A 10,509-nucleotide genomic window follows, 5' to 3' on the forward strand; every position below is an offset into this window, starting at 1 on the left:
CCTACGGAATCGGCGCTGTGCTTTCCCACAGAATTGGTGCACAAAACAGCCTTGTGCCTAGGCCTGTGGACAACTAACAAGCAGTCCCAGCGACATCAGTGGGAACTACGGACTGGTGATCACATCACAAAGAGTGTGTAGAAAGACAAAAGCAAATCAAACAATTAAATTTCAAGAACACTCACCATGTATTTGGGGGCAAGGAGTGGTGCATTGTGGCAACTGTAATGTTCTGATGTGCCCACGAAAATATGCGAACTATGCGGTCTGGCATTCTGATTATCAGAATGTAGGAAGCTTATCTATTAGAGCCCTAAAATCCCAGCATATTTCAGTGTGAGGTGAACCGTTCGCTGGTCTGTCCAAACCAATTAGACTCACACGCACAATGGTGCATGATGGAATTGTCAAATGTCAGATGGCTGACTAAGGACGACTAAGTTCAGTTGCATGACACACTATATGTCCGAGATGATAAGCAGTTCCACGGACAGTACAGTAGGAAACTGTCACAGGCTCTTCGTCCACCACAAGATACAGGCCACACGTCGCACCCACTAGGGAAAGACCTGAAATTCTCCACCAGGGGAGGATCCAAATACAAAGACCCCAAAGGACCACATCCACTTGAGAGAGGACACGTTACTCTCTCACCTATTTTTCGTATACGGAAAATTATTAAATATTTTATTACAACCTGACGCACTTTGAGCGAGACTTTAGAAAGTTAACGGCCTGAGCAGACGTAGATGGAGCCTGGTAGGGCGCTAAAAAGCATGAGGTATTTTTATGGTTCTTAGCTCGCAGAAACAGCATGTTTGGAGTTGGAAGCAATTGGCGGCGAGTCCATCCCTCAGTAAATCTTGCTGGGCAGGCCCACAGCTGTACATGGCGAAGAGAGCATCCCCTTGTCGAGACAGGTCTCCAGCAGAACAATACCGCAATACCTGCATTGGCGCCAGCTGAATGCTGGGCAGGGGGGACAGACTGAAGGAACACATCTACACAGTGGAGTCGTATACTGGGCATTGTGTGCAGAGGCACCTGTTAGCTTGCTGCCATGGAAAGTCATGCGACTTTGGAGAAAAACATCTTACCCCCTCTGCAAAAACTTAAAAAAGCCAGTAATAGGCGGTTTCTTCTTTTCCCAGACATACAGGTTTCTTAACTCTTGCTCTGGTTCGACAGGAGTTTGTGCTGTCATGTGGGAGCGGAGATTTAGCGCCTCTAGAGCGCTGTGATTGGCTCAAGACGGCGTGAAGCCGGTGTCGTTCATGCACTTTCTGGGAAAACGATTTTTTTTTTTTCTGAAGAGGTGTGAGGCTCTTGGGTGCTGGACTTTGGTCTGGTAAAAGAGGACTTCTGGTCCATGCTCTAGCATGTGTGGTTGGTGCTTGGGACCTGTCCTGAGACTGACTTCACTTGCGAGTAGTTTAGACTGGGGAGCCTGTGGTGAAGTTCTTACTGTGGCGACAGTGTGACTTCAAACTTGCCGGCCGGGCTGGCTGAGCATTTATAGGCACTACAGTCTGGACCCGCGCGACCGCAATGGTCGCAGTTTCGAATCCTTCCTCGGGCATGTATGTGTGTGATGTCCTTAGTTTAGTTAGGTTTAAGTAGTTCTAAGTTCTAGAGGACTAATGACCTCAGAAGTTAAGTCCTATAGTGCTCGGAGCAATTTTTGAACTTCAGACCTCTCGGACTACTCGTTTGCCAAGGGCACACTTATTCGTTTTTAGTTTACCAGTCTTGACGTTTGATATCCTTGTGTGCTCTGTTGTATAAGTGAGCCAGATTGGTCCTTGGTACGACCAGCGAACGGGTGTGTCACACACTGAAATCTACCGTGATTTCAGGGCCCTGGTAGGGAGTAAATTGGGATCCTTTTACCTGATCGCTAGACCGTGAGGTTTTTACATTTCTTTCGTGGCCGCGATCGATACACAGGTGCCGCCTCACGTCTCGCCTCCGCAGCACACATCTCGCCAGCTGCACGAAGCAAACAGGGTAACGTACTGCTGCTCTGGCCTTGTCAGTGCACACAGATCTCAATCGCCACTTGCTCTCAGCTGCACCTGTATAGAGAAAATTCTGCAGATTTTAACAATCAAAGTCTGCTCAGCGTCAGATCAATTCGGATTGCGTTATCTACATTTTCATGGCCAGAGTACTTTACTCACTTCTGCCACCCAGGACCCTTGTCCATTGTGATCTTAAACAACATGTTCGTTGTTTACGGTATTGAAACATAACTTGTTTAGCATAATCTATGTCTGTCTTTGTTTTGGGAAAATAAACATTGTCAGTAAACTAAATTTTGCATACATTCTCAATCATTTTTATATAGTCAGCCACACAGGTTAACATTCATTGTTGCGACCCTGCCAGGATCTCGGATTGATGGCACCTTCTGTTACCGTCAGATCGTGTTGCCTAGCGTTATCATTCGCGTTGACGTCCTTTGGCCAGAATTTTGAGTTGATGACACCTTCTTTGACCGTCAGATCGTAGATAGTGTTGCATAGTAAAGTTTCTGTTCCCCATGTTTAATGTGGTTCACTGGGAAGAATATATTCGCGTTGCTGGCGCCTAGACATAGTACTAATATTTAATTATCGTATGTGTGTATTTTCATGTTGTGGTTGTGACTTCAGTGTCACTTGATTGTTTGTTTCTGATGGTGAACGGCGTTGTGCGGACTTGTTAGGAGTCAGATTTTCGTTTGTGAGTATAGACAAGCGTTTTGTTATTTGAATTCGTTTTCAGTAACTGGGAATCAGTTGCTCACGGGTGCGTAATTTAGAGTAGAATATGAGTGGTATAGGAATGTGTAGTGTTTAAATTCGTTTGGGTCAAAGTTAGTGTGCATTGTTACAAGAAGCAAGGCACGTTTGCTACAGAGTTGGGGAAGTAATTGTGTTTTGTTAACCATGTATCCACGTCAGATTATTAGCGATGGCCAGGCAGATATTACACAGAATTTTCAGGTAAATGCAGCTGTGGACCGGGCAGACATGTCAAACGTAGAACCTGCAGAGTATGACGACATGTGTCACTCTGGTGACGACAGTGAACGGCAGACTGCGGCAGAACGAAATGTAGGCGCTGCTGGTACGAGACGCACCATCAGTGAGACTGGCAGACCAGAATCACGACGAAACGTCACAGAATGATGGAATCTCGTTCACCCAGTTCGGAAGGTGTTAGTGGTGGATCTCAGTTTGAGGCTCTCATGCAATTCATGCAAGAGGCAAAAAGGAAGAGGCAAGAGGCTGAAAGAAAGAGACAAGAGGCACAGAATAAGAGACGGGAGAAAGAGGAAGAAAGACACAAATTAGAACGGTCAAGAAAGATATCATAAGAATCCAAGAAGAGCTAGAGAATGTCAAGAAAACGACACTATAAACGCGCGAGGTCGCTGGCCAGGTGAAGCGCGGTGCCAAAACAGCGCGATTGGTAGCGCAAGTAGCACGAAAGAACGCATAAGTGACCAAAGAACAAGTTAAACTGGCAAGAACTGAGGTGTGGAAGACAAAATAGTCATCCGCAACCCTCCAAATGGCTCAAATGGCTCTGAGCACTATGGGACTTAACATCTGAGGTCATCAGTCCCCTAGAACTTAGAACAACTTAAACCTAACTAACCTAAGGACATCACCCACATCCATGCCCGAGGCAGGATTCGAACCTGCGACCGTAGAGGTCGCGCGGTTCCAGACTGAAGCACCTAGAACCGCTCGGCCACACCGGCCGGCTGCAACCCTCCAAAGGTAAGGCAAGAAAATAGTTCAAGAAACGCAGGAAAAAATGAGTGAGTCTGGTAAGTGAACTGAACAGATAGAAATCAAACAGGCCGAAACCTCTGAAATTAAAGATTAGCAGACCAGAGTCGCCTTGCAACAAAACGAGTTGGCTAAGGACGTTCGGCTGGCACATGAGTCGGTTGCGCAACTGCAAACACAATCTCGTCCGATAGAGCGCCATCGAGAGCATCACAGAAGTGAGGTAAATGTTTTGCGACTCTCCGAACCGCTATATGAGGACACAGCCCTTGCGCATGGACGAATGCAGCAGGAATATGCTTCTGCCGCGGCGGAACGCGTAATAGAAAATGTTCCGTCGGTAACACGCAGCATGTCAGAGACAGAGCTGGAAAAAAATTGTACGCGTCTACGAAGGTCAGAAACGTTATTACGTTAGTCTAACAACACGAGGGGATACCATAACGGTCCACGAGCATTGTTGGTGCACGGATACATGGAATCACGCGCTGCAGACGAGAAGGAAAATTCGTACGGTGGATACGTCGAACCTTTCGGCCACAAACTTTTCTTGACCACCCAGAATTTTCAAGTCTACAAGCAGGCAAACAACGCATTACATCGAAAGACCTGGTGGCACAGTACGATCACGTTCTACCAGAATCTTGACCACTGAAATGCCAGCTCCAGTTTATCTCTGGTTTCTTAGAAGGGTCAATTGCAGAACATATTTGCGGAGTTGCGGAGAGTTGTCACTCCTACCAAGAATTTAGGGAGGTATTCCTTAGTACATATTGGTCGCAAGACACAAAGGAGAGGACAAAACAGGAGACTATGTTAGGAAAGGACTTAGAAGCGTCAAGATTCCGCAGGCCTGTCAAATTCTTCGAATCACTGATCAAGAAGAACCGATTCTTGGATCAACTGTACAGTCCCAAGGAAATTATAAGTCACTGTTACATTAAATTACCTTTATGTTACCAGCAGCTGTTCATCGGTAGATGCAGCGATTCACTCGAAGCTTTCAAGAGCGCGTAGTGCGAACTCAAGTACGTGAATGAAATTCACAACTCGAGGGAAAAAGTAGAAATAATGACCGTAACTGGCCAGATTTACCAAAGAGGAATGACGATGGACGAAATGGGGGAAAACATCAATCGATTCGAAACCAAAATTCAAACTTCAATGGGATTAACCAGCCACCATGGGAAAATAGAAGAAGACGAGGAAATTATAATCATAACAACAACAGCTACCGACGAAACGGAAACTGGAGAGAGCAAGAGAACTCGAACCAGGATCAACAGGACTCTAGGGAACAACATCAAAGTAATAGCAGCACATACAACGGTCAAGGTCAATGGAATTACCAACGTAGCGAAACAAATTGATGCCACCTAACCCATCGCAGGGGTCACGCATTGACACACAGCCACTGCGGTCTCAGCTCAAAACAATGCCGCAGAAACTATCGGAACGAGCGATATTAACCTGTTAGAATATGAAGATCCTAGAGAACTGCAACAAGGAGAGAAGGTGCAGTATGTAAATAGTCCCCATAGATGAACTGTTTAAGGTAATTTAATGTTGATATTGTGTTGCTTATCGTAATTTTCCATTTGCTCTATTTCCGTATTACTTTGTTTGTCTGCCATTTTCATTAGTTTTAAGCATGAGTCCTTGCTGAATGTGGTCAAATGAGTTGCGTATTTGTGACATCTTCAAGCCAACATTTACTAGCAGGTGGCAGATTGAATTAAAATTCTGTTGCAAGTAATGTTATCAACAATTAGCACTTTTGTGGTGTACCAGACCAGGCAAAATGCAATACTGAGTACTCCAAACAACAGAGTACTGCTATTATTTCTGTGGACCTGACAACTGTTGTCCAGTTTCCGCAATTGAGCATCGTACTCTGCCATAGAATTCTTTAAGAAGAGCCTTCTTATTGCGTCTTGTCATGGTCCGCGCGGCTCCCCCCGCCGGAGGTTCGAGTCCTCCCTCGGGCATCGGTTTGTGTGTGTCGTCCATAGCGTAAGTTATTTTAAGTTAGATTAAGCAGTGTGTAAGCTTAGTGACCGATGACCTCAGCAGTTTGGTCCCATAAGACCTTACCACAAAAATTTACCTCAGTGAGCGCGCATGAGAGGCGCAACACCACGTGGTATGGCTCAGAGGGCTCTAAGCACTATGGGACTTAACGTCTGAGATTATCAGTCCCCTAGACTTAGAACAACTTAAATCTTACTAACCTAAGGACATCACACACATCCATGCCCGAGGCAGCATTCGAACCTGCGACTAACAGCAGCGCGGTTCCGGACTGAAAGGCCTAGAACCGCTCTATCACAGCGGCCGGACGTGGCATGGACTCGACTAATGTCTGAAGTAGTGCTGGAGGGAATTGACATCTTGAATCCTACAGGGCTGCCCATAACTCCGTAAGAGTATGAGGGGCTGGAGACCTCTTCCGAACAGAACGTTGCAAGGCATCCCAGTTTGGTTACATAATGTTCACGTCTGGGGAGTTTGGTGGCCAGCGAAAGTCTTTAAACTCAGCCACTCTGTAGCAATTCTGGACATGTGGGGTGTCGCATTGTCGTCCTGGAATTGCCCAAGTCCGTCGGAATGCACAATGAACATGAACGGATGGAGGTTGTCAGACAGGATGCTTACGTATGTGTAACCTATCAGAGTAGTATCTAGACGTATCAGGGATTCCATATCACTCCAAATACAGACGCCCCACACCATTACAGAGCCTCCACCACCTTGAACAGTCTCCTGCTGACATGCAAGGTCCATGGATTCATGAGGTTGTCTCCGTACCCGTACACTTCCATCCGCTCGATACAATTTGATACGAGACTCGCCTAACCATGCAACAAGTTTGTAATATCAACAGTTCAATGTCTGTTTTGACGGGCCCAGGCAATGATTAAAGCTTTGTGTCGCGCTGTCATCAAGGGTACACGAGTAGGCCTTCGGCGTCGAAAGCCCATATCGATGATGTTTCGTTGAATGGTTCGCACGCTGACACTTGTTGATGGCCCAGCACTGAAATCTGAAGCAATTCGCGGAAGGGTTGCACTTCTGTCACGTTGAACGATTCTTTTCAGTCGTTGTTGGTCCCGTTCTTGCAGGATCTTCTTGCGGTCGCAGTGACGTCGGAGAGTTGATGTTTTGTTGGATTCCTGATATTCACGGTACACTTGTAAAATAGTCGTGCTGGAAAATCCCCACTTCATTGCTATCTCGGAATGCTGTGTCCCATCACTTGTGCGCCAACTATAATACCTTGTAAAAACTCACTTAAATCTAGATAACCTGCCATTGTAGCAGCAGTAGCCGATCTAACAACTACGCCAGACAATTGTTGTCTTAAGTAGCCGTTGCCGACCTCTGGGCCGTATTCTGCCCTTTTACACATCTCTGTATTTGAACACGCATGCCTATAACAGTTTCTTTCCCGCTTCAGTGTACATCAATGACTTTCCCACTAATCTTAGTCATGGGGGAAACATTCTCTTTTCTGATGGCAGCAACATTATAAGCACCGAGAAAACAAGAGGACTCCTTGCAGAGAAAGCAGATGAAATGGTCAGGAACTGTACAACTGGTAAATAAGAAATAAAGTGACACTGAATGCAAAGAAAACAAATGTCATGAACTTCATTTTGAAGAGGGAAAATTACACTAATATATTAAATGTAGATAGCACCTCTGCAAACAGTGTAACAAGAGCTAATTTCAAGGAATACATATTGATTCTCACTGAAGTGGTATGAACACACGAAGTTCAATGTACTGACTTGGCAGAAAATCCTAAGAAATTTCGGTCTTATGTCAAAGCGGTAGGTGGATCAAAACAAAATGTCCAGACACTCTGTGACCAAAATGGTACTGAAACAGAGGATGACAGACTAAAGGCCAAAATATTAAATGTCTTTTTCCAAAGCTGTTTCACAGAGGAAGACTGCACTGTTGTTCCTTCTCTAGATTGTCGCACAGATGACAAAATGGCAGATATCCAAATAGACGACAGAGGGATAGAGAAACAAATAAAATTGTTCAAAAGGGGAAAGGCCGCAGGACCTGATGGGATACCAGTTAGATTTTACACATAGTACATGAAGGAACTTGCCCCCCTTCTTACAGCGGTGTACCATAAGCCTCTAGAAGAGCGTAGCGTTCCAAAAGATTGCAAAAGGGCACAGGTCATCCTCGTTTCCAAGAAGGGACGTCGAACAGATGTGCAGAACTATAGACCTATATCTCTAACGTCGATCAGTTGTAGAGTTTTGGAACACGTATTATGTTGGAGTATAATGACTTTTCTGGAGACTAGAAATCTACTCTGTAGGAATCGGCATGGGTTTCGAAAAAGACGATCGTGTGAAACCCAGCTCGCGCTATTCGTCCATGAGACTCAGAGGGCCATAGACGCGGGTTCCCAGGTAGATGCCGTGTTTCTTGACTTCCGGAAGGCGTTTGATACAGTTCCCCACAGTCGTTTAATAAACAAAGTAAGAGCTTATGGACTATCAAACCAATTGTGTGATTGGATTGAAGAGTTCCTAGATAACAGAATGCAGCATGTCATTCTCAATGGAGAGAAGTCTTCCGAAGTAAGAGTGATTTCAGGTGTGCCGCAGGGGAGTGTCGTAGGACCGTTGCTATTCACAGTATATATAAATGACCTTGTGGATAATATCGGAAGTTCACTGAGACTTTTTGCGGATGATGCTGTAGTATATCGAGACGTTGTAACAATGGAAAATTGTACTGAAATGAAGGAGGATTTCCAACGAATTTACGCATGGTGCAGGGAATGGTAACTGAATCTCAGTCTAGACAAGTGTGATGTGCTGCGAATACATAGAAAGAAAGATCCCTCGTCATTTAGCTACAATCTAGCAGGTCAGCAACTGGAAGCAGTTAATTCCATAAATTATCTGGGAGTAGGCATTAGGAGTGATTTAAAATTGAATGTCCATATAAAGTTGATCGTCGGTAAAGCAGATGCCAGACTGAGATTCATTGGAAAAATCCTAAGGAAATGCAATCCGAAAACAAAGGAAGTAGGTTACAGTACCATTGTTCACCCGCTGCTTGAATACTGCTCACCAGTGTGTGATCCGTACCAGGTAGGGATGATAAAGGAGATGGAGAAGATCCAACGGAGAGCAGCGCGCTTCGTTACAGGATCATTTAGTAATAGCGATAGCGTCATACTGTACTTTTCGTTTTCTGGATGAACTCACTCTCAGAGCTATGCAGTGTGTAATACTAACACCCTATCTTCTTTCTGAGGTCAACATCTCACTCGGTGTAGAGGGATGCTGGCTCAGGTTTTCAGGCTAGGAAATGGAATTTCAGGGAGCACAAAGTGGTTCTACCATTAGCTGTTGCACGTGCAGTGTTATGAAATAGTGTGTGTGTTGTGTGTGCAGTGACTGGGAGTGAGAAATGAATGAACCGTGCAGTATGGCCATATATCATTATTAAATAAATTATTTGAAAAAACATTATTGTACGCTGAGGGTAAACCAAATGAAGAAACACTGTTTTAAACAGAATTGTCTTTTATTCAGGAGGGTGGAGACTCCAGCTTTCATCCAGTCATCCTGATTTACGTTTTCCGTTTTTCCCTAAATGCCGGGATGTTTCCCGGAAACGGCTGACAACATGTCCCGTCCTTGTTGTAAATCTCCAGCTCTGCAAACATTTGTATGTGTGAATTACTGTACTTCATTTCTGTTGGTCTTAAACTGTAACAGCAAGACATGTCTAGTATCCTTGCAAAAGAGATGTGCAGATAAATAAGACTACTATTACTACTGTTACTAGTATTACTATATTCCATCTCCAGGGTTGAATATTTTTGACACTCTGGGAGTCGGACACGATTAATGTCTTTCAGAAGGGATTTGAACATACAAACTTGAATGCTTCAATAATTTCGACTGACTCCAGCGTAAAAACTGAAGCCCCTTTAGGTAGCTTGAAGGCTTTACTGATTTGGGTCTGAGGCCATAGACAAATACATCCAGTATACACGTGTTGTTGAATTTTTTGGATCCATCTGTGTACAGGGTAGTCAGAAACACTGAAAAGCTTGTAAGGGTGTTCCAGATTAGGTTGAGTTGAGAAATAACTGATAAGAAAGAAAATCGATGCGTTGTTTCGTTTCTGACTTAATTAACATTGAAGTTGCGTGCGCAAATTCAAGTGGTCCGCCAGAAATAGTGTCTCCAAACGTGTTCTTCGTTTCTTTTCATAAAGCCCAACAAGAGAGCGCTACAAAAATTAGACGTGGGGTAGTAGTAAGGACCGAACCAGAGCCGAAGGGTGAGCAGTCTCGTGTGCTATCATCTACGTTACGAGAACAACTGATACCAATTGTTTCTGGCGGGCACTTGAACTTGTGCATGCAACGGCTTGGTTGACTAATTTCAATTCTAATTAACTCAGAATTGGCATAAATTATCAATTTTTTCTTCACAATTATTTTCCAGCACATCCTACCCCCAACGCCCTTACAAGTTATATACAGATAAAACCAGGCCACTGACTTCCAACGAGACGATTAAATCTGCAATTTATGTTTATATCTTCCGAGCTTGTGAGTTAAAATAATAGAGTGTAGCCGGCCGCGGTTGTTTCGCGGTTAAGGCGCTCAGTCCGGAACCGCGTGATTGCTACGAATCTTGCCTCGGGCATGGATGTGTGTGATGTCCTTAGGTTA

The sequence above is a fragment of the Schistocerca gregaria genome, chromosome X, assembly GCF_023897955.1.
Source record: "Schistocerca gregaria isolate iqSchGreg1 chromosome X, iqSchGreg1.2, whole genome shotgun sequence".
NCBI lineage: Eukaryota > Metazoa > Arthropoda > Insecta > Orthoptera > Acrididae > Schistocerca > Schistocerca gregaria.